General features: G+C 46.0%; 1 protein-coding gene across 2 annotated transcripts in view; it reads left to right on the top strand.

Annotated features, from left to right (window-relative positions):
- Window positions 1-24110, top strand: part of raraa (retinoic acid receptor, alpha a) — a 153166-nt gene that overhangs the window by 7375 nt on the left and 121681 nt on the right. Inside the window, exon 2 of one of the 2 annotated variants that reach the window (XM_083994272.1) lies at window positions 11296-11365. The exons of the other annotated variant lie outside the window; for it this stretch is intronic. The gene's annotated coding sequence lies outside the window, so the exon portion shown is untranslated. The remainder of the gene's footprint in view (window positions 1-11295; window positions 11366-24110) is intronic. 2 annotated transcript variants of the gene reach the window in all.

Here is a 24110-nt window from a genome sequence, read left to right as displayed (position 1 = left end):
CTTCTCTGTTGGGTGACAGCACAATGGTGATTAGGATTTCATGTGAGCTGCCCTACATTATTTATGGTTGTGCTGTGGGCTGCCTGCAGTTGAATAGACCCACAGTCCATTGACTGGGCACATTACAGGAGGCCGACTCGTAGCGAGAGGGGGGGGGGGGGGGGGTTAAAAATGGCTTTATTTCCTCTCGAGGAGGTCCATTTTCATCTAAATGAAGGTGGAAGCCCCAAGCGTGTTGTTTCCAGGCTCTGGGTGTGTGAAATGTGTTGACTGCGTTCCAGGAGGCTTCTCCGCACGGTTCGCCTCTGTGTTCCAGGGTGAATTCTGCAGGACCTCCCTTTTGTGCACATCAACCATCCCCCTAGTTTTCTTAGTCACTGCCTACTCAACTTTGTGCCCGGCGCACTGTTTTCTTTACACATTCGAGCCCAAATCTGATTTGTATTTGTACTTTCCTACATAACATAGTAGATAAGATGTGCTGACACTCTTTGCATTAAGAAAACAAAGCCTGCATCACTACTTTCCCTTGATAGTTTCCTATGATAGTTTGCGATCTGTATTGTTTTGCATGGAATCCACAGTGGAACAAATGTGTCTTTCTTGTGTGAGGCAGGTTTGGACAAGAACTAGATATTCTTTTCTCATCCACAAAGGAAGAGAATAAACAGTGAAGCTCAAATGTGATGTGTTTCCATCTGCAGATTAGCCATGAAATAGAAGTAAAAGGGGCTATGCAGTTTATTTCTTCACGCTCCCTTGCAGTTGACTTATACAAGGTGCAGGGCTGTGAATTAAGGAACAGAACTGAGTCTTTTAAAGGAGTGAAATGGATCATGACAAAGAGATCGAGCCTTATGTAATGCATTCAATAAATGCCTTGATGGCCTCAATATCCATCTTTCAGATTACTCTTGAACACACCTAGTTCTCAGCTTGCTACAGCCACAAGCTTTTATTGCAACAAACATCAAAGACAGTAGACAATGCTACATCGATACAACTGCACTTATTTACTACTACTATTTATTACTTTCTTTGTGGTTATTATATTGAACCAGTCGGGGGAAATCCAAACACAACAGGATGTGGTTGTTAAAGCAGAAAAAAAGATCCACACAAACAACAGTGTTAAGGAATGAAAAAACTCATCGTGAGGGGTTTGGGTTGGATCTGCTACATGTCAGGTCCCTGTGGGGAGTGGGGACAGTGGTCGTCTGTGCCAAGAGAGTGGTCCTCGCTGCACTTAAAGATGATAACAGTAATATGGATGCGGCTCAAAGATTGCATTGTCCAACCTCATTAACAGAGATAAGAGAGGAAGCCATAGAACAGGAAGACATCTGAGGCTTATACAAGCACATTCCGGTACGGCTTTAACAAGCATGTTGCATTTACATCAGCTCTTCCGTCAGACCTCGGTAACAAAGTATAAAGCGTCATTCATGAGATCCATAAACAGGCCACAGAAGATTAGATATTGAACCTGGTGTATATAGGATATGAGCTGTGTTTCCTGTGATGACGCCTCCGACACACAGTTTATTGTTTCCTGCCGCTAGAGGTCACTCAGTCAAAACATGAAGGGTGATGTCGTAGAGTAGCACGGGATCATGGGAGTTGTCGTCTTCACCGTCAAAGTCGTCAGCTTCTTCTATAGGATTTCCTTTGCTTGAATTATCCATAGAGGTGTCCCGTCCAAAACAAACAGAGCAGGGGGATTATGACCAGTAAAAACACTGACCAGTGTTGGGAAGATTACTTTGGAAATGTAGTTGGTTACAAATACAAGTTACTCTGTTGAAAATGTAATAGTAGTGTAACTATTTCAGTTACTTTCTCAAAGTAATTGCATTTGATTCCATCTTGATTACTTTTGTTAATTTTGAATGAATGCTCTCAACTGTTGACCATTTTCACATTTTAAGACCTTCAGGCTTCAGCAGTAACTTAGACAACATAAAGACGATATAATAAAAGAACTTAAAGGGATAGTTCACCCTAGAATGATATTTCGCTCATTATCTACTCACCCTCATGTTGACTAAGGGCTGGAAGAATTATCAGAGTCCACCGTCCCTTCTCTTAGTTACAGGGGGTCTCGGCGTAGCAGTGAATTTCAATACAACGGTTGCAAAGGGACACCGGAGCTCTTCGTAAAAAAACACACACAAAAAAACATCCAAATACCTCCATGATGCTCGTATGTAATGTCCGTCTTGTGCTGAAGCCCCAAATTGCGTAATTGTCCCGAAAAAAATTAAATAAGTCTATATTTTAAGCTTGTTTGTAGCGGAAGCTTCTCGTCTTCTTCTTCTTCTCCTCTTCCTGGTCCGTCCAAATCTCGCGTGATTTGCGCCGGCGTCAGTGCGGTTACTGCGAATCATGCGATATTTGGACGGACCAGGAAGAGGAGAAGAAGAAGAAGACGAGAAGCTTCCGCTACAAACAAGCTTAAAATATAGACTTATTTAATTTTTTTTCGGGACAATTACGCAATTTGGGGCTTCAGCACAAGACGGACATTACATACGAGCATCATGGAGGTATTTGGATGTTTTTTTGTGTGTGTTTTTTTACGAAGAGCTCCGGTGTCCCTTTGCAACCGTTGCATTGAAATTCACTGCTACGCCGAGACCCCCTGTAACTAAGAGAAGGGACGGTGGACTCTGATAATTCTTCCAGCCCTTAGTCAACATGAGGGTGAGTAGATAATGAGCAAAATATCATTCTAGGGTGAACTATCCCTTTAAGTTCCTCTTTTTACTGTTAGTACAGCTGTATACACTGAACATCTTTGATCATCTTAACCTATCTTTTTTCTCTTTGCACTGCACTATAATGTTCGGACCCATGTCTGCAGTCTGTGCAAAGTGTTTTTTGAACTTCCAACACAGGAATGCGTTCTTCTCCACCTCCGACACTGTTGCTGACAGATCGTTTCGCTAGCAGGTCGAGCAGCAGAATGGCACATGACCAGAGAGAGCCAATCAGAAGCGTCGGTATCCAACTTGCGGTTTTGGAAGTAGGATGTTGACATGAAAAAACTATTTGAAAAATCCAAGCTTTTGTGGCAATTTTTCAAATGTAAATAAAATTGTATTTACATCAATACGTCAAACTTCCAAAAGTAACTGTAATTTAATTTCACATTTCCCCCCAGTAATGTAACTGATCACAGTTATGTAAATTTTGTAATCAAATTACGTAATGCCGTTACGGGGTTGAGATCCTGAGACCCTGGCGAACTTTCGTTTCAGTCGTTGTTCTTCTGCACCCAGACGTTCAGGAGGCGGAGGAGGAGTACAGGGGTGACTGGTGCGGTTCAGTGGTGAACGCAGACATCAGTGGCAGCAAGAATGTGAAAAATGAAGAGCAAACAGTTTGCAGAGCATTTGGAGCCGTGCCCACTGTCACACCTATGCACATGTGAAAAAGGCTGCTTCCTGTGCCTTTTTCATTCTGCCCTGTTCACCTCCTGATATCACTGACTGACTGACTGGGGTTTGCCTGATGTGTTCAGCTCATTGTTTTTGCTGTTTAATCTGTTATACTTATCAGTCAGTCAGTTGGAACAAACAACACAATTACAGCAGTGATGATATAATGTTTGCAGAATGATTTTTTCCCTCCTTGCAGCTCGTACGGTTGCTGCAGGTTTTCTGCTTGTTTAGTGGCAAAGTGAAAACAGGTGTGTGTCATCTGTGTGAGCTCCCTCAAGTTGTCGAAAGAAAAGGGAGCGCTGCTTTGTACATGTGAATCTATTAACTTTGTAGCGTTCACATGTGCTGATACCTGACTTAAAATTACCACAATAAGCTTTTTGTGTGTTTGTCATTGTGCCAGTGACTGTGTTTTACTCACATCTGTCCTCACCGGTCTCTAAATGGAAAGCAGCTCTAAGGATGTGGGTTTACTTTGTTAATTTCACTGCAGCTTTGCGTCTCAAAATAACTTTTCGCTGCATTTGGACTGTGAAAAACACTTGAGTGCTTTGAGCGATTTTGCTCGAGGGATTCTGAAGCTCTGTGTCTGAAAAAACTCCTCATCTGCTCTGTGTGAGTCGGAGATGTGGGATATGAAAATGGAATGCCACCTCTAATTTGTGTTTTTGTTTGTGCGTTTGTCTTCTAGTTGCATCACTGTATATCTTCTGCCCATGCACATGTTACGAAATGGCTAACAAGAAGGCTATGTTTGTTTTACTGGTGAAATTAACTGCCACCGCCGCTTGGATGGATGTCTGTTGCGTGAGTGTGCGCTAATTGTCCTTCCGCACAACAGTGTGTTTTCATTCGCCGCTGGCCTCTGGCCCAGGATGCCCACTCCAACTCCGGTCCACTTGTCCAGAGCACCAAAACAATGCCGAGCTGCCGTGCTTCCTCAGAGAGCCACTGTCGGACAGTCCCCTGGGGGTGGGGTGTTTTATCATAAGTCAGTGCCAAATCTGGTCCCTGCACTCAATTGCCTCTTTGTCATTTCCTCTATGTGAATGTCAGAGCGGCTGAGCTGCGGCTCCGCGGATTCCCTGCGTTCAGATACCTTGCGTGGCTTTGAGCGGGACTAAGACAGCGCTGCTTGTCTCCCCCTCAACCACAACTGTAGCCCCCTTCATCCCCCAAACATTGTTTTCCTATGGAGTGAAACTTACTTTTTACCCTCTCTCATGAAGCATGAAATACAGGCTTTTATATTGGCATTGGCAGGTATTTAAACTTCTGATCTGATCCAGGCTGTACTCATTAAATCGTCAGAATGATGTAACGTTTCGCTGCCGCTGCTGTGTGCCAGCATGGCATGTTTTTCCACTTAGGGACTCCAATATTTGTCTCTGTCATAAACACATGGCATCTGGTTGCCAGTAGTGGGCCCGGCCTACATTTGGACGCTGACATCGAAATGCAGCTGTATTCTGTGGAGAGAAGCCGCCTTGCGTGGGTTTGATAAATGTTACTAATCACCTATTGACCCACTGGGGTCAAGCCTCTGCCCTGTTGCCCATCACCCTCCTCCTCCCTGCTGTCTTCTCTCTGCCTCCTTACACTCTCTGTGGATAGCCTTTATCTTGCTCAGGCAATACTTTTCCTCTCCAACACTGCGTGTCCACCACCAGATACCAGGCAACACAACTATGCACTTTTCCTTGTTCGCAGTCAAGTGTGAGATTTTTTTTTTTTCCCTTCTAGATTTATCTCTCCAAAAATATCTTGTATTTCCCCTTGTGGCCTGTGAAATACATTTATGTTGTGAATGTGATTAGATACACTGAGGCAGAACAGATATGCTCTGCTCACTGTGTTCTCAGCTTTAGTTGTGACCTTTGCACTAATAATATCGCAGCCAGTTTTTAGGACCTTACTGGAGAGATAAGTAAATAGAAGAAAATGTGAGATGATCAGAGAAATAATCTCTTGGAAAAAAAAAAGAATTTAGTTGAAATACCAAGGACAAGGAGGTATAAATGTGCATGCACACACACACACACAGACACACACACACTCACTGAGTATCTGTGCTGGATGGGGTTTCTGTTCAGCTTTTTTTTTTTCCACTGGCAGTGTAAAGAATCGAAGGGGAGCTTTTGTTCTTTTGAAAATCCACCTGATAATGTCGGTAGCTGGCTCTTTGCCTGAGCTGGTCGGATTAAAAAGACGAAAGAGAGAGAGAGAGAAAGAGAGAAAGAGAGAGAAAGAGAGAGAGAGGGAAAAAAAAACTCCCAGTCTCCAGTGCCCAGCCCAGTGTTACACACTTTACACACCCAACACAGTGGCCCAGATTTTCTACAATCCCCCAGTGAAACAGCTCTTCTGTTTTGGAGCCTTTAGAAATGGATGGCAAATTTTATTTTCATGGGAGAATCCTCAGAGTTGAAGAGTGCAGCGCAGGTAGGAATAATCAGGCTGGACACACAATAATGGCATCAGTGTGATGCTGAAGTTTTCTGGGTTCACAGATAGGCCATTACTCCATCCTCTTCCCCCTTCCAACTTAAATGTTCCACATGAGACTGATTGAGCCATTTCGTATTGCTAAGCTGCGTGAAGAGTGCTACTTTTATAATGAAAGAATACTGCTAAATCAAGGCTTGACAAATCTACTTTCTCCATGTCCCCACATTGAGGGTTGGCGGATTAGGCTCTAATTTTAGCGCCACTTATCTCTTCAGCTGCTTTTAAGAATTAGTTCCAAATAACAAAAAAGTGTGAAAAATGTGAAGGGTTTTTGGGGGTTGGATGGGAGGTAGTTGGGTATTGTCGGGGATGCAAGGCTGTGAAAAAGAGATTGTCTAGTGGCAGTGAGGGCCTTTGCATAAAAGTTCAAATTTACATACAAATCTGCAAGGAGAAAAAAAAACCAGTGTTTGTGGCAGCTGGGTGGAAGGCAGTTGTTAAACGGAAATCTTTGAGGAATTTTTCAATTGCTGTCGGTCCCACCGCACAGTGTCTCGACTGGCTTCATGAGATCACAAAGCCTGATGGAGTTTTCAAACAACGCAGACCGTGAAAAATTTAACACAACTTTTTTTTTTCCACTCCCCCCTTCCACTCCGTCTGTCTCCCTCTCTCTCTCTCACACTCTCGCTGTCCCTCCATCTCTCAGAAACTTCGATGCTGCTGGGTGTTTGTTATTGAAGCTGAATGTGTGATGAATGAACAGTTGGTCGGAAAAGCCGCTGTGTGTTTGCTTCAGCCGTCGACTTAATGCAAGTCAGCACTAAGTTCATCTAGTGTAAACAAAGTCACTCTTCTGGGCCTGCTCTAATGTCGCTACGACCCTGATGGTTTTAGACCTCTCCATCTCGCATGTATATGGCTACCGTGACACGTCATCAATACCAAACAGCCGTCAATGCGTCACTGGAGGCGGCTGCATTTAAAACAAAGGAGGACGCAGTGTCGGTGTGCATTCAGCACTTTTGAATCGCCGTAAGCTTATTGATTCTCCTTCAAGGTCGGCATCAATTCCCCTCTGTCCTGTCTTTTCTGTTTTTTTTGACTGAGCAGGGTAAAGGCATGTGTAAAAAACAAACAAAAAAAGAACCTGCTGCTCAATTGACTTGTGAGGGAGAAACCCATAAAAAAAACCTGCCATTGTAGTTTCCACTCAGTTTTGCTTCTCTGGGAGCGGAGGCCTTGCCGTTAAGGGCAGTGTTTGGGTGTGATTATGTAATCCATCAGGGTATTACCATAAAGAAGAGGGGGTGGGGCACTCAGGGGTTGGAAGGTAATGGGGGGGGGCTCTACTGATGATCATCGTCTAGCAACTGCCCAAGGGCAGGAATGTTTTGTGTGACGATGTGTCCGACAGGTGGCTAGGAGACGCTAATTGATTAATGATCAGGGTGATATATGAGCCCCCGCGGCCAGCCTAAACATAAAGGCTCGGAGCACCGGTGTCGCCCTAAATCATTTCCAACCAGGCCAGTAAACCCAAAACAGTTACCTCATTAGCATATGAAAGACCAATCAGGAGGGGGACTGTGCCTTCCAAGCCCTTTGTGGACTGCCTATTGTCAACATCTGAATTAACAGGCTAGCATTTTATGCCAGATGAATAATGACAACAAAGATGGTTTTATAATAAGGGTCACTCAGCACTAATGAATGATTAACATCACCACAATCTAAGCCTTTGATATTGTTGGGATTTGAACCCCGCTCCGTCTCCGCCTGTGCGTGGCGTTGAGCAAAGCAACACTCATCCAGATGACTGTAGTCATAAAGAGAACTCTGGTCTGCCGCGCAGTACCAGAGGCAAACTGCTGTAATTTTACTACAGAGCATAAAATGTCGTTATAAAAATCAAGGTTGAATTGATGTCTTTTCACCATGTGTTATACTCGCTATGATTCCTTATACCTCGACGTGAGATAATTTACTTTCTCTGTGCACATAGGTCAGATTCTTTCTGAATGATTGAGCATTAGTGAAATTCACCTGCCCCCAGATGATCGTATTTTGCACTTGGTGTTCCATATCACCCTGTCACAGTGGATTAGCCTTCCTCAATCTCTGTCTCACTTCCTCTCAGTCTCGGTTTCTGTCTCTCTGATTCTCTCTCTTGTCTCCTCCTCTCACTCTCTCTGGTTATTTACCATTCCACAGGGGGGCCTTGCGTGACTCTCTTCATTGTTTTGTTTGGATGACTCTGAAGGACAATGGCAGTCTGGAGCCTTGGCCGGCACTCAGCGTGTGTGAATCTGCATCTTTCCATTGGGAGTGCTGTCCTCCGATGTCAAGAGAGGTTATGTGATCTATGTGTGACTGAAGGGGGTTTCCACCGCTGAGAGCCAGAGCCTCAAGGAGAGGGGTTTATATTGTGTTGAATGTGCGTGTGCGAGCGCGCGTGTGTGCGCACGTGGCCAGTGGAATTTTATACAACCGAGCGAGTTAAAACAACACATTGTGTCTGTTTTAATGTGAGCTCATGACTCTCACCACAGGGTTGCCATTCCCCAGCTAACCGCGCACGTGGAGGCCGCTGGTCGTCCCCGCAATCGCTTTTCTACACATTTTGCGCTGAGCAGCGGTGGAGCCGTGCTGCTGTCACAACATGGAAGTGAATATCCCACGGCCGATGAATGATTTCACTTGAGCGTCGGACCGCCTCCCGTCAAACCTTTTTAACCATCAGCTCAAACCAAATCCCAGTCCCAGGTGCCAATCCAAGGCTGCACACCGAGGATCGGGTGACCCTGCTGTATTACAGGCTCTTCGCTCGGTGAGGCCGTGGCTCCCTGAGCAATTGAGGCCTCCTAGGTGCGGTAAATTGGGTTCCATTTGAAAAGCAGATGGACTTGTCTGGCAGAGCTCCACTTGAGAGGGGCCCTTCCTGTCCTTGTGTGTGCTTGTGCGTGTGTGGGTGTGTAATTGTTAAAGGTGAGGGTCTGCAGTTAGTTGCTTTCACCCATCAGCAAAGATAAAGACGTGATTACCTCAGGCTACTCCTGTCCACTCTCATCAGTGTATAAGCTCCACGCTTGCACATGCATGGCCACACACGCTATTACAGACACACACAATTGTACGTCTGCAGAAACTCTGTCCTCGTTTCATCCTACCTACCTGCTCTGTCTCTAAATTAAGCTGTTCCAAGTCTGGTGGGCTAGTAAAAACCACGCCACTCAGATTCACAACAGGAAGTCAGGGCGTGTATACGGCAGGAAGTGGGACGAGGAGTCATTCAGGGTCTGGGCACGAGCCAACTGATTGTCACGTTGGAATGGACACCCGAGGGAACAGCACAGAGCCAGAGTCTTACACATTCAAGTGTTGACAGCTACAGTAACAAACATCTCATTATGAAGATCATATAGCAGTCTGGTTAGCTTGCAGCTAAATGCATAATGCATCTTAGCTTGTCTTAGCAGTGCATGGCTGGCCCTGTTTCACTCCCAAAACCAGTGTGACTGTTACATATTTCAAATTGATTTGTAAACAAATGCAGAAGTGCAGCTCTCACACATTAGACCAAGAAGTGTAGTTTTATAATCCAGAAATATTACAATGTTCTAGTGTCAGATAATTGTTTGTGGTGTTGTGTTATTCTCATACAGGGCAGGGAAACACATTAAATAGGGCATTTGCATTTTATTACATTGAGGTGCAAATATTTGTGACAAATTGGCTCATAACTTGTCATTAATGGCATTACACAAGCTTTACATAATATGCATAGGTCTAAAGAAGTGTAAAGATAATTCTAGGATTACAATGATCTGCATATTCATTACTCCTACTGCTGTGTCAGTGTGTTTTTTCCTCTTACTTTGTCTTATAGAGAAGATTAGTGCGTGTAGCAGGAAGGTGAGCATAATATCCAGCACAAATGAGCATCATTTGCTCACACCGAAACTCTTAACAAAGCTTATTTCATTCATCTAGCCAACACTGTGTGTGTGTGAATATTGAATTGAGGTTTGTGCAACACCCAGTTGGAAGTGTGTCACATGGGAGAAGGAAACCAATCTGTGTATCAGAGATGGGTGAATTAGTTAAAAAAAAAACCCCCGCTGTATTCATATCTGCTGTTTGACCACACTCAAGAGCTTGTGATGACAAATAAGTGTGAAATTCATTTGCTCCTTGTAAAATGGCACCAAGGCCACTTTGACCTGGAGGGAGGGGATTTTTTTTTTTTTGTGGTGGTGGTATCATGACCCTTCTAGAGAGCGAGCATTACCATGACTGTCAGGGAAGATCTGTCCTGGCGTAACTCACTGCTTTCTTTGTTTACTGAAATACAAGAATGCACTTTTACTACAACAAGCGCCTAGTGATGGGAAATAAACCAAAACAGAACAGAGTTTCAAATGTCACTGTTTTTTTTTGTTCATTGCCTGGCCTGGTTCTCCGTTGTATGGGACCTGGAGGGATCCCGTAGCCAGATTAAAAGAGATGGTTTCTCTTTTCTCCTCGGGAAGACAGGGAAAACTCACCGCTTTTGAATGCTTTTTGACACAACCCAATTTTCTATTCAAATATTATTGACCATGATTGTGCAAGTTTGGCATTTCAGTTGAATCCGTGAAATCCAACAAAGTGTCTTTTAACATGTGCAAACCACTATCCTGTAATTTTCATCCAGTTGTTTTTGGTTTTGAAAACAGTCCCACAAAGAACATTTTCCATGCTCGGTGCAGCACAAAGGTGGCGTTCATTAGTGATCCCCAAGTGTCATGTGACGCGTTCAATTCGGATCTGAAACCAGACATGTTGGGTAAATTCGTCTGATATTTTATCAACACACAAACAACAAAATGGCATTGTTCGCACGCTCGCTCCAAACCAGATCCGTGTCTGCGGCGGCCATTCATCCGCGCGGCGTCGGGCTCGAGCTGTCTTTCTGTGACGAGATGACGCGCCACTTTATATTTGTCTCCATCTTGGCAATGAAGGCGCCTCTGTGTCCCTATTTGTGCATCAGGCTGAGGGGATTTCTAGGCCGCCACCTGATTCACATTGCTGTAATTGAGTTGTGGCCATAAGCACTACTGTGCCTGCCTGGGCCTTAGGTAATTCACACACCACAAAAGCGCTGTTTTACTCCAGTTTTCACATGATGCCTCGGACACAAAAGTCGCGAGTGAGAAAGTCCAATCTATCGGGAAAAGGGCGGGGAGATTACAGGCAGTATGAGAGCGAAGGAAGGAAAAAGAGTGTAAGAGTTTTTCGTGTAGTGAAGCGGTTCTGTGCCAGAGAGACTAGGGAGTCACTGAGTCTGCAGCACGTGGATAAGGACCACAAAGCTCTTGGTTTCAAATATCTCTCTCACTCTTTCTTCCTCTCTCCTTAGAGCTTAGGAGCTGCAATCGATTCAAGGGGAGATTTCCTTGGCCAAGGACAGGGAGATTGACGTTTTTGGGGTAAGCCCGAATTTGTCGCTCCTGTCAACTCTGTGTAATTGGACTTCTGTACACTCCACATTTGTCTCTGTGGGTACCAAACGCCATTTTGCACACTTTACAAATGGCATTGTTCCTCATCATGTGACTGCCATGCTGGATCTGTGGTTGTGTTCATTGTGTGGCTCATCATTTAGGGTGGTTTTTTTTGTTATGTGTTTTTCCCCGTGTCATATCTTCTGCTTTTCTCTGCCTTGGTAAAAGGTCACTGTTTGTGCTCAGCTGAACATCTTTTCAAAGCAGTGGAATAACTTCCAAACACACACAGTGCTCTGTACTGTTTTAGAGGAGTTACTGTATCTTGTGGCCTGCATGCCGCCAGTGGTAGGATCAAGTCTAATCCTGGGTCTGTTGCATCAGAGTTGGAGCGTGCAGCTGGGAGATTTGCTCCGTCATGTTAAAGTGACAAAGACCAAACAAAAACAGCCGTTCATCATTAGGAACTGGCTTGAAGAAGTTGGACCATCACTGGCTGGATATAAACTAATTTATTGGCTCTGATCATTTTTCTTGTATCAGCTGCAAGACGCCGTGGCAGCAGAAAGAATAGTACTATTCATTTTATTCTGACATTTCCCTTCATTTCATTTCATGCTGTTTTGCCAGAACGTTGCTGCAATTGTGACTGACAGGAAAAGAGCGGAGGAGGTTGGTCAGTTCCTCTCAGCCAATCGGGACGAAAGGCAGAATTTTGTCTTGTCCTGTCCTATTTGGCCTTCTCCTGCCTGTACAAACTTGTGTTTTTCCCGTCCTCTCCTGTCATGTCATGTCACGTCTCGTCCCGTCCTGTCCCAACCTGTCGCGTCCTTTCCGTCTCTTCCTGTCCCCGGGGGGAAAGGCGATCCTTTCCCCCCCAGAGGAACGCCTCCCTCCACGCTAGCCTTAAAGCAAAAGCAAATAGGACGGTATGTGTACCGAGATGCCAGCCAATACCCAGAAGTACGAGACTCCCTCCACAAATCGCCTCCCTCATTGGACGGTCACACCAGAGAGGGTGTGTGTTTTTGTGCACAAACACATATTCACACCCCCAGACAACGTCCATGTGTTGTAACTGGGCATGACAAGTGGTCTGGCAGACACTCCCCTGTTAGCAACCAGTCTGGCATACGACTGGCCTATGGACAAGACTTAGGCTGGCACTTTGGTCATATGTGCATACAACACGGGTTTTCTCTCTCTTCTTTAGCTTCTCCTCGACTCTCCTCCTTGATTTGTTTTCTGGGAGAAAGTTAAACCACTTTGCTGTCGTAGCTTTTGTGAGGTTAGACACTGGCGAAGGCAGCCAGAGAGACATGTTGGAATTAAAATAGTGCAGCTTTTGATTTAGCCTGGCTTTCCCCTCACTTGTTTAGAGGGCATAAAATTTTACTCACTTCAGTTGTTCATGCTGAAACATCACACTTTTTGGAAATGATGCAGTTATTCCATTAGCTGCTTCATTTACTCATTGTTGTTTTTATTTTGTGAACTGGCGGAAGGTACGTGCAGTACTCGCATGCGGTCGTTTTCGCTTTTCTCTCACTCTCTGTCTCTGAGTTAGCAGGTTTCTGGGTTTTCATCTCTGAGCAAAGTGGTATTTAACCCCCCCCTTCCCGTCATAATTTAGATCCCGTCTCATAAGTGGGTTGGGAAGCGGCCCCGGCAGTTGATGTGGAACACATGCCTTTAATGATTCACACTCAGTGTGCGGTAGGTCGGCGGTGGCTGCCGAGCCCGCTGCCTCTCCCTCTGCCTAGAATGGGACTCCTGTGTTTTTTTTTACTTTTTCTGTGTTGTGTTTTTCTCTAACTCCACTCCACACATGGAAACTTAAGGGTTGAAATGTGTTGTTTAGCACAGTGGTTCCGGGGGTAATGGCGCTTCTTATTCTCCTTTAAGACCGGATAGAGTCGAATAATTCCCCTCAGACACCTTTGCTACAGCAGCTTTCATATTTTTATTGTAGATTTAAACCGCCCTCCTTGTGTGGTTATTTCCCTTTAGGCATTTGTGTTGTTTCATTACTTACTTCATTCATTTGACTGTGTTTGATGTGATTGTGTTGCACATGGGGTCTTTTCATCACTCACATCGTGATTAACCGTTTTGATTTGTCAGATTTACACCAACCTCCAAATCAGGGCAGCTATGGCTGAATAAACCACTTCAAGCTCAGTTGGTATTCGTGCTGCAGAGCTCATTCATTGTGAGGCACTTGAATCGCAAGACATTGTGTGGCACCTTACTTCCTCACCATCAGCAGAATAGCAGAAGTGTTCCGCAAGTGCTGATGCTCAATTGATTTTAAGTTTTTTGGTTGTGAGAGAACACACCGCCCACAGTGGAAAAAAATTGGAGAAGTTTAACACAACTGTACAAATCTCATTCAAACAAATGATGCCTCTCCCCCACGCACTCCATCCACCGCTCAGCCGCTGGTTTACCTTTCGTTTGCGTGCGTCAATGTGGACTTTCGGACCGTGCAGTCAAAGAGCAGGGAAATGTGCCAGCACGTGACAGGGAGTGGGCGCTGTCCATCTAAACTGACATAAATTGCTTCCTGTTTTTGCTTTCACCCACCCGCCCCCCCGCACCCCCTCCCACCTCCTCGCAAGCCTCAGCCAACTTCTTTCCATCCATGCTTCCATCTTTTGTTCTTCCCCCTTTTTCTCTCCATCTCTTTCCTCTGTCTCGCCATCCTGGGTCCCACGCCCCTTTGTTTGGCCTCGTTTGACCTTTCCTTCCTCCACTCTCTCACACATAGTATGTACATCACTCTATTTCCCACACACACACACACACACACACACTGACTGGACATCACGCGAGTGTGGTATGAGGACAAACGTCTCACGTCCTTTGTCCTGTCCTTCCTTTCTGCGCAGTGACACACTTCCGGGTAGCCGAAGCATTCGAGAAAGATACTAATGCACTTGCTGACCTTGGATGACAGAGGAGCTGCTCATGTGCAGCGGGTGACGCAAGAAAAGACATGCACCATACATGCCAGGCTGAAGCATTGTATCACTGCGCAGCGGCGATGCAGTCATTGTTTCACTGGCAGCGACGGATCGTATTTTTGTCATGATTCAAGGAAATGTTTGTGTGTGTGTTAGTGGGAGTCAGAATCCGTTGTTGTTTTTTGCATCAGCGGGAGAATAATTTAGAATCAGCTCTTGTGTTTGACTTGATGCCCATGGGTTTACCAGTCCTGTTTAGTGTGTTTTTATGTGGTGGTGCTCAGTTTTTACAATACCCATAATCCACAGCATAACAAAGTGCCACTCGTAAAATGTTGCTTTAATGCAACTATGCCTTTGTGCTGTTTTATGTTCTGTGTTTTGGGTAAATTGGTGTTAATCTATTTTGGGGTCATAAATTAAGCTTTCTGTTAGAACTTGCTCATTGCTCCCGAAGCTGGTTTTGGAACAGCGGAGTGGGTGCTTCAAGTACAAAGTGTGTGTGTGTGTGAGTGCTGAAATTGATGAAGAGACCTCCCTGGATTTGAGTGTTGCTACAAAGCGCACCACCCGATACAGTATGCAAGAAAGCCCCAGCCGCTGTATGCGAGGAGGGCGTAGCTAACAGTACTGAGTAGTCTGCAGTTCCTCTTTGGGGCGCCTCCTGACAGGAACTTGGCAGCGAGGAAACATAAACAAATTCCCTGCGGTGGGCTGGCAGGCTGGGCGGCGCGGTTCCCCCCTGTTACCATACATGCACAGCGCAGCGCAGCCTGGCTCAGGCTATAGCCCCCGCTCAGGCTCAGCAGCCGCAAGCTGTGAGAAATAGATCTTAAAGGGACAGGTGCCGCCTGTGCTCTTTAAAAGGGGGCACAGGCGCGGTCCGTGTCTCCCGCCTGTTTTCCCCCTGTAGCCGCCACAGCCGCGCATGCAGGGCCGACAACGCTTGCTTTCCACTGTATTGTCGCAGACTGACAGTGATGTGTGTTACTCCTGCTGCACTGACCTCTCGGAGGTTTCCAACAACAACACTCAAGTCGCTGCCTGGGGGAGGGAAACTGCTGCCAGGGGTCCCAAAATGCTTGTTTGTGCTGAGGTAGCAAAAAAAAGAAAGAAAAAAACTGTAGCAATGACGATGTAACAATGGAGGTTTGGGGAGATGGGAGGGAGGAGGGTGTGGTGGTGGCCCAGCAGTCGTAATACATATGCACTATTCCCACAACCAAAACATACTGTACATGCTTACACACACATACTAATTTATCCACATGTGTGTGTGCGCAGACTCACACGCCTCTAGTTTTCTCTTTCCTTCTCTCACTCTCTCTCTCTCTCTCCCTCTGCAAACACAGTGGTGTATTGTGCAGTCGGACCTGGTCCCTGTCCAAAGGCAAAGAGAACCCAGATTGCTGAAACAGAGGGCCCACTACTAACAGGCCGGCCAGCCTGTAGTTGTTATAGCCCGCTATGGCCTTCCAAACCAATGGGGACTGCTGGCTGAGCCCAGAAACTGTGTAGTGTGTCGTCGTGCATGTGTGTATGTGTGTGCGTGCTCTTTCTTTTTGATCAGCCACCGAAGGGTTTCTTGGACAGCGCTCGCATGAGCCGACATGGCACCTCGGCGCAATTTCATAAGCGCTGGTAAAGACATTTGCCTGACTTTTAATAGCTCCTTAGTCTCCACAACATCATCTCGACGCAACCGTGGTTTAATGACCAGTGCTGGTGGAGATGGGCGGCAGAAGAGAGGGACGATGGTGAGTAAGAGGAAGAGACCCTTCTCCTCCGGTTCTGACTATAGGAGGATTAGATCTGAATAGTGAACTTCTTTTTTTTTCTGGGATGGTGATGGAGGCAAGAGCCAGCTCACAGTCGGATGCTTGTCTCGCTCATCTGTGCGCACTTCTATGTTTAGAAATCGGAGAATGAATTTTTTGCTTATGGATATCATTGATGGAGCGTTTAGGGAGTAAACACATCCCTAAATGATTTTCTTCTCAAAGTGAACTCAACACATTTGTGTAACCCAGCCAATCTAAATACATTACACCTACATCACTCTGAGTGCTTTCCCATAAGTCATCTCAGCGATGTAATTGAATTGGACCATGAGTAAACCTTTATGCAAAATAATTGCAAACGCCTTAAGAACATGTAAAACAGGAAGTGGTGGGGGGGATTATGTCACTGCCAGACATTTTGTGGAAGTAACAATGCTGTCGTTTCCCCAACTCTGTGTGTGTGTGTGTGTGTGTGTGTGTGTGTGTATGAGAGAGAGAGAGAGAGAGGGGGAGAGGGAGAATAGAACAGCCAGTGCTCTCTCTGCAAGCAGCAGCAGCAGCAGCAGAGAGGTGGAGGGTGGAGAAGGGGGGTGACAGAAAGCCTTAGGATCAAGCTGTTCCACTGATAGAGCACAGCACAGGCAGCTCTGGTGACACTGCAATGCACAGGAGGGAAGGCAAAAAAAAGGGGGGGGGGGGGGGGGGGGGTTGAGGAGAAGATGGCACCAAAAGTGAGTTAGGGAGACAGAAAGAATCTACCCCCACAGGAAGACTGCAGACGAGGACACTGGAAAAGGACGATTGAGAGGAGGAAGCAGACGAGGATGAGCACTCCTGGTGTGGCAGCAGGTCTCCTGGGACGCTATTAGCTGGTGTGTGTGCGCGCATGTGTGTGCGCGAACGAACACGAGCGTGTGCAGCACGTAATGTTCTCCATTTAACTCAGTGTGGAAGGATCTTCCTAATGCACCAACATGTCCGCGTCTCTGCCGCGTGTTACGTGTGTCCTCGGCACTCACCCTCCCACCGATGAGGTAAAGAAGACGGCATCAAGGGCCCAGATGCATCTCCGCCCCCCCACCCCCCCCTCACCTACACCTCCTCTCCCAGGTCCCAGTAGGCACATCTCTGTAATGGCCCCTTATCGATCCTGAGGCCTCCTTGTCCACACTCAATGCCCATCGATCGGCACCTCACAAAGAGTCTCACAGGGCTGCTTCACATCCTGTGGCTGCTGCTCGCTGTGTAGCTAGTGTGTGTGTGTGTGTGTGTGTGTGTGTGGTGTGTGCATGTGTGTAAAACAGTGCTTGTTTATCTTTTTAGAAAAGAAACCCATGTCTGCATGCCTGCGCCTTTATGTACACCTTTTTGCGTGCATGTATGTGTGTAGGAATGTCCCTGTACCTCGCCGACAACCTCCCTGTACCCCATTAATGTAGCAGGAGACCTTCGGTGAAATCGTCCTGTTGCACCATAAAACGAAGGCCTTGCTCTCATTAAACCATGAACGATCAGGCCTCCCCGTCTCAAACCTCGCAGCATAAAGACATAAACGCCCGACATAAAAAAAAGACTCACACACAGCCACTCCACACAACTCCCACTAGAGAGACAAGACAGAAAAAGAAGAAAAGACTCCCTTGCTTCCCATGTCAAAAAAAAAGCCTGATTAATCAGTCAAGCCACATGAAAACTTTGCTTGTTATTGTTGCTGCTTGATTTATTGAAGGCCTGGATCTGGGTCAAGCATCCCCCCTTCTTTCTCTCCCTCTCTGTCTCTCTCCTCTCTTCCTTCATTCTTCCCCTCTTTGGCTTTTTTCCCCCCCTACCTAAATAAGGGCCCACCCCCCATGTCTCTTCCCTTTGTCTCTCATCTGGTTTTCTGTTTTTGTTAAAGGACAGTTGATTAATGGTGCCATAGACAAAGCCCACAGTCTGCTCTCAGCCCGCGCTCAGATAGGACTCCACTCTAGGTAAACCAAAACACATGTGCTCTGGACAGCCACTGGGGACCCCTGAGGAGAGAGAGAGAAGGAGCGAAAGAGAGAGATGGAATGGGGAAAGGGGGAAGAAATTAACGGCAATAGTCGCTGATGTATTATATACAGTGATATACTATAGGCTCCTTCCTGCGCTGGAAAATGTGCAGCAAAAGGAAAAAGAGGAGGGACGATGGAGTGGTGTATAACATGCTCAGGGTGTGGCTTTTTACAACATTTGTGGGTAACTAAAATGCAGTTGCACCGTGCTCCCCTCCATGCGTTCATTAAAGTCTCAGGCTCTGGCTCAGTTTCACCTCTCACAGTGCTGGAGTTGCACATATTTACTGATTTTAATGTTTCAAGGAAGACATATCAGCACGTGAGTATTGTCACTCGCCTGCAGGCTCCTCTGACAGTTCCTGTGGAAGAGAACTGCCTTATTGAAAGATAAAGGAGCATATTATTGCTGTGACTCAACTGAGAGCTTTATTGTCCATTGTCTCCATAATGGCAGGACTCAACACTCATGTCATACTTTATCGCCGTGCAATTCCGTGTTTGCGAACGTGGGTGCATTTGTGTTTGTATGCAGCGCTGACACACTCTAATTGGCTGCGCCTGCTGCCTAAGGTAAACATGTCTCCTCTGGAATTATTACCCATAAGGTATATTGGCTAATAACAATTACTGAACCACCAACTACACTCTCCTTCAATTCACAGGCGAGCATCTTCATGTAACTATAAGCCCATATAGACAGAGTGGTGGATGTGACATATGAGAAGAGACGGTTAATGGTGAATTGTCGCTTTGAACATTTCTACAACCTGAGGGGCTGTGGTGTGTTCATGAGTGTATAACTCATCCTTCTGAGACGTTGCAACTAACAAACTAAAAGCTTTTGTCGTAGCGGCAGTTTGTTAAGTGTCCGTTGCAGGAAAACTTTATTATTTGGCACCGAAAGTGTTCGTGCAATGCGAGGACTGGAAGATATGACTTCAAGTCGATATTAGCCCTTGATTTTGATTAATAAGTGATTTCTTTGGCGCCTATCTGTCTCTCCTTTCCTGAGCCACCTACGCTTCATTTTCTGAAATGTGATTGCGTTCCGAGTGATTAAACTAATTGGCGGTGTTACCTTTAGTCGACTCTACACTTTGCATTCATCACTGTCGGGTTGTCGTGACTGATGAGACCGCATCAGGAGACTCAGTGTCAGGCGCTTATGTCGTCTATAGCGCCACCTTTGGTATGAGTGAGCGTTGGCTAATGTTAATCAGATTGAGTAAAATGCAAGGTAGTTTTTTTGAAGGAGGCCGCTCATAAACACATAAACCAAATTTTGGCTAAATTGCGAATGTACTATTTCTGATTTATGAAACAAACAGATTTAAACAGTGTCTAACTTCACTATTAAATTTGCTATATTGATTGAATTAGTTACATTGGATTAGAGCTGCACAATTAATTGCAGTGTAATAAAAATACATTACATTATGGCCAAGTGCCATATGCACATTGAAGGGGCTGCAATTATATGAATTGTTTTTGGAGTATCTAAGTATTTGCACATCTAGAAGGTTTGATGCAGGTGCATAGGAAAGAGTCATTCACATCATGAGAAAAGGGTTAGTTAGGTTTTTTTTTTTTTTGACAAATGTAATATGTGTCACAACATTGTTTTGCATTGCACCGTAGTGTTGTGTCACTACAGAGACGCTTTAGATGACAAATTATATTTGAGGAACATGTGAAAGTGAAATTGATAAGCAAAAATGACCATCTGCCAATAATACCACAATATGATGTTAGACTTCTTTGAACAGTTTGTTTCTCACTTGTCTGCTCATAATTATGGTTGAAACGGGCATCATATGATGTACCATCAGTGTCAAAAACAAAAATAAGAGGTATTACAAAGAGGGCATTGGCTGGCTGATCTCATGTTTTTTTGTCTATTGGCTCTTAATATCACCATCAGATTTTCCACTCGGATGTGAGTGGCCTCCTTTCTGCTTAAAAGAACAGTGCCACCACCCAACCTGCAATACGTGGGCCAAAGCAAGCAGGGATTGAGTGTCGGTTTTGAGGCAGAGACCTCCAGGAAGAGTCTAGCTGGTCAGCAAGGTCACCATCCAACAGCAACACCACCAGCACTTTTCGCAAAAGAATTTGTGCACACCCAGAGGGAGGATGGAGCTCTAAAGACGAGTCTGTTGCAGTCATCCGCTGCGTCTCACCCAGACAATATGTGCCTGGCAGCTCTCTGTCTTTCCCAGCTCGCACATGGGATGATCCCAAAGCCTTCCTCTGGGTCTATGAGGGATTAGCAGTGGCATGTGGACAGCCGGAAGAGGAGGCAGGCATAGGGCAGCCAAGCAGTAACTGTAGCCCTGGAGCTATATTGCAATACTGGCAGAAGAAGAAAAAAATCCTCCACCGTCTCCATCCTGTGTCCCATCACTGGTCTGTGTTTGTACAGTGAGGAGTCCCAGCACTGGTTGAACTGGTGTTTAGTGCACAGCATGCGTATCCTGCTCATCTAAATGGCAATATTCACATGCTGCTCCCGAGTTAGAGGAGAAAACAATACAGGAGCACCGTCTCCTGGAGTCCAAATCCCTGAATGTTTGACACAGATTGGCATGATTGTTCAAGGCTGATGAGAAAAAGCTCTGGGGAGTGTTGGCAACAGGAGGGGTGAGTGGAGCTGGCTGTGAGCGGGGACCGAGATGGGTGGGGTCTTCCTCCTGGGCCTCATCGCAGTCCAGTAGCAGAAGTGCATTTCTGAACTTTAAATTTTCCAACCCTGGGTTGTACCATCGTTCTTGCTTAAGTTTCCTTCCTGGGTGCAATACTCACATCAGATAAAAAACATTGAAAATAAGTTTCTCACGCTCCCGCTCTACGCAGAGAGCTTGCATTGAGATAAGGAACTGGTTGATAGGAAATTAGTTTGGTTGTCTTTTTTTAAAAACTTGATCAGGATTGATATCATTGAACATTGCTGGACATGCAGCGGGGGAAAAGACAGTGTTGCAGAAATCCAACACACAGCTCCTGCACTGTGCATTTTTCCTCGATAACCCAGACTGCTATTTGGAGCAGCGGTATAGGTGACGTGTCTCTTGTTGACAGTGTAACCTGCTGTGGGGCCTGAGCAGCGTAGTCCAAACAAGTGCGGTTGTCTCCTCTGATGAGAGCGGAGCTGAGAGTCTCATCTTCACTTTATTAGACTGAGCGCCTGTTAATAATTCATGCCCCACTTTCCCTTGAAGCAAAACCAAAGGCTCAGCTGCGCCTGTCTGTCCGTGTTCCTTGTCATCGGACGTTTAAGCCTTTTCCCATTTTGGACTATGAGTTATTTACTCACTTACCCCCACCGCCCCGGTGCCCCCCGCCCCCTCACCCCCCACCTGTAATATGCACCTGCCTGGATGAGCAGATGATGATCCCGAGCCGGAGGCGGTGGTACAGCAGCTTTGGCACATATATTTTTATCTTTGTTTTTTGTTAGCTTGTTGTTTTTCTCTGTCATTACCCCTCTCCTCCTGAATTGTATCTCAAACCTGATGTGTACCCAGTACCCAATGTACTCTTTCTCTCTCTCTCTTTCTCTCTCCATCCCGAGGGAGTGTCTGTTCTCTCTATATTTCAATGTTTTTTGTCTTTTTTTTCTCCCTCCCTGCTCATCGTCTCTTGTTGCACTACGCTGTCAGATTTAGTTATGTATGCACCCCATGTCTTTGATCCCCCCCCTCCCCCCTGCACTCCTGTGTTGTGTACATTGCATAACCAACCACTGCTAAGCCTGGAGGTGTACCTCAACTCTCTCTCTCTTTTTTTTTCTCTCACCCTCATTCCTCTTCTCCTGTGACACCCCCCTCCCCCCCACATCTTCCTCTTGGTTTTTTGGCAGCAATCCAGGTCATCACTCCTTCCCTCTCCTCTCCTCTCCCCTCCATCCTCCCTCCCCTTTCTCCAATCCCAAACCTTGAAAGTTGGTGTGGTTGGTCTCCTTGCCCCTCTCTCTCTCTCTCTCTTTGTGTGTGTGTGTGTGTGTGTGTTTGTCTTTCTCCCGCTTCCCTCCCGCTACAGTTGTTCCCTTGCTATTCCTGTATTTCCCCATCCTTTCTCTCCTCTCTCTCTCTCTCTCTACTCATCTCCCTCTCCCTGCCTCCTGCTCTCCACTCTCCCAGTGGTCTCATTAGGCGTGAAGGAGGCTGCCTGGTGTTTGTGTGTATATGTGTGTGTGTGTGTGTGTCTGTGCATTCTCTTAGGCAAAGTCTCACTTGACTGAGCATGCCACTTGCACTAGCAGAGGCCCAGGCTCCATTATTACCACAAAGCTGTCACAAACAGTATATAAAGTAGCCTCCTGTTGCTGAGTTGTGGGTGAACACAGGGCACTCTCTTAACAACAGCAGCTACCACTGTTCTGCTTCACCTCTCCTATAGTGAAGCTGCCGCTACGGTTGTAGAGACCAATGTTCACATGCACAGATATGGAAAATGTAAACGGGAGTGTCAGAAATACATGCACACACACACACACACATATGGCCTGGATATAATTTTGCCAGTACCTGCTGATCCTGACACTCAAACCCACATACCAGACACATCTGTCTCTTCTCTATGATGACACCCCTCCTATGTGGTCCAACCTGTGGGATGTCTGATGCCCCTCTGTCTTCCTCTCTACTGACTGAGTGAGCGATTATGCGAGTGTGTGTGTGTGTGTGTGTGTGTCCACCACTGTTTTGCTAGTGTCTAGTTACAGGGATGGGGCCACGCACAGGAATGGGCCCCTCTGCTGCCTCGCTGGCAGGCCTGACCCCGACAGGCCAACGTCCATTACCACATGAAACCGAAATGTCAAGCACCCCCCACCACCGCCACCCTCCACCCCGCCGCTCCAGCCATTTGTCTTTCTCTGTGGGTCTCAGCCGGCATGGATACACACACACACACACGTACGCACGTTACCTGCTCTCACTTGACCACCCTGACAAGCACAAACATCCACCACAACGTGGAAGTGTCTCTTTGTAGAGATATTCCAAAATGCAGATAAAATAAGTAGTAAGAGGGATCTGTGTTTTTTTTTTTTTTGCTTTTACTCCTTATAAATACCAGAGATTCATTTTCTCTGATAAGTTATGTGCTATTGACTGACTCATTGCTTGACTGGAGCCAGCTGCTGTTTAGTTTTAGCTTATCTGCGAGCGGGCTGATCACTTCACTCTGGAGAACATCTTGAAAAACTGAACACCGCCTAATTTTTTCCCACTCAGTCTCCTCTCCACTTTTCTCTTTACCATCATTGAAAAAGCATTTTCCTCCCTATGTTAAACAACCTCAGTCTCAGCCATTATCAGAAAAGCGCACCAGCCAACTCCATCACTTGCATTATCGAGCTATGCAGCCATCTATTTTCATAGATAAAGGACAGAGAGACCCTGCATTCGGGAAAGTGTGTGTGTTTATGAACGCTGCGGCGACACACACATGCTCCCGCACATATATAAACACACGACTTGTTTACAGGAAGCTGTCAGCCGCGCGTCCTTATGATAAATAAACAGCGAAACGTCCCCTTTTTAATGATGGCATATACAGGCTTGCACACCGAATATTGACGGAAAGATTGAAAGCGTTCTCAAGGGCCTTTCCAACATGACATATGGCTCCTGCTCTGTATTTTTTCTCTCCTGCCCTTCATTTTTACCCCCTCCCTCCCCAGCTCTCCCTTTATTTATCTCAGACAGCGGCTTGTGCAGGCATTTGTAGACGTGAGGGATGCCATAAACACATTTATCAAGGGGGACTGCCAATAGGGGAAACATCGGGCGTATGAATGAAAAGAATGTGATAATAAATGCAGACAGACAGAAAATCGCATAACAATGAGAAAGGAGAGAAATGCTAACTGAGTACCTCGGGGATAGCAGAGGGCATCCGTGGAGCCCATAGTGCCAACAGGGAACAGGTTGTTTGC

The sequence above is a fragment of the Trachurus trachurus genome (genome assembly GCF_905171665.1).
Source record: "Trachurus trachurus genome assembly, chromosome: 19".
Classification (NCBI taxonomy): Eukaryota; Metazoa; Chordata; class Actinopteri; order Carangiformes; family Carangidae; genus Trachurus; species Trachurus trachurus.
This window is presented reverse-complemented; position numbering and strand designations above follow the sequence as displayed.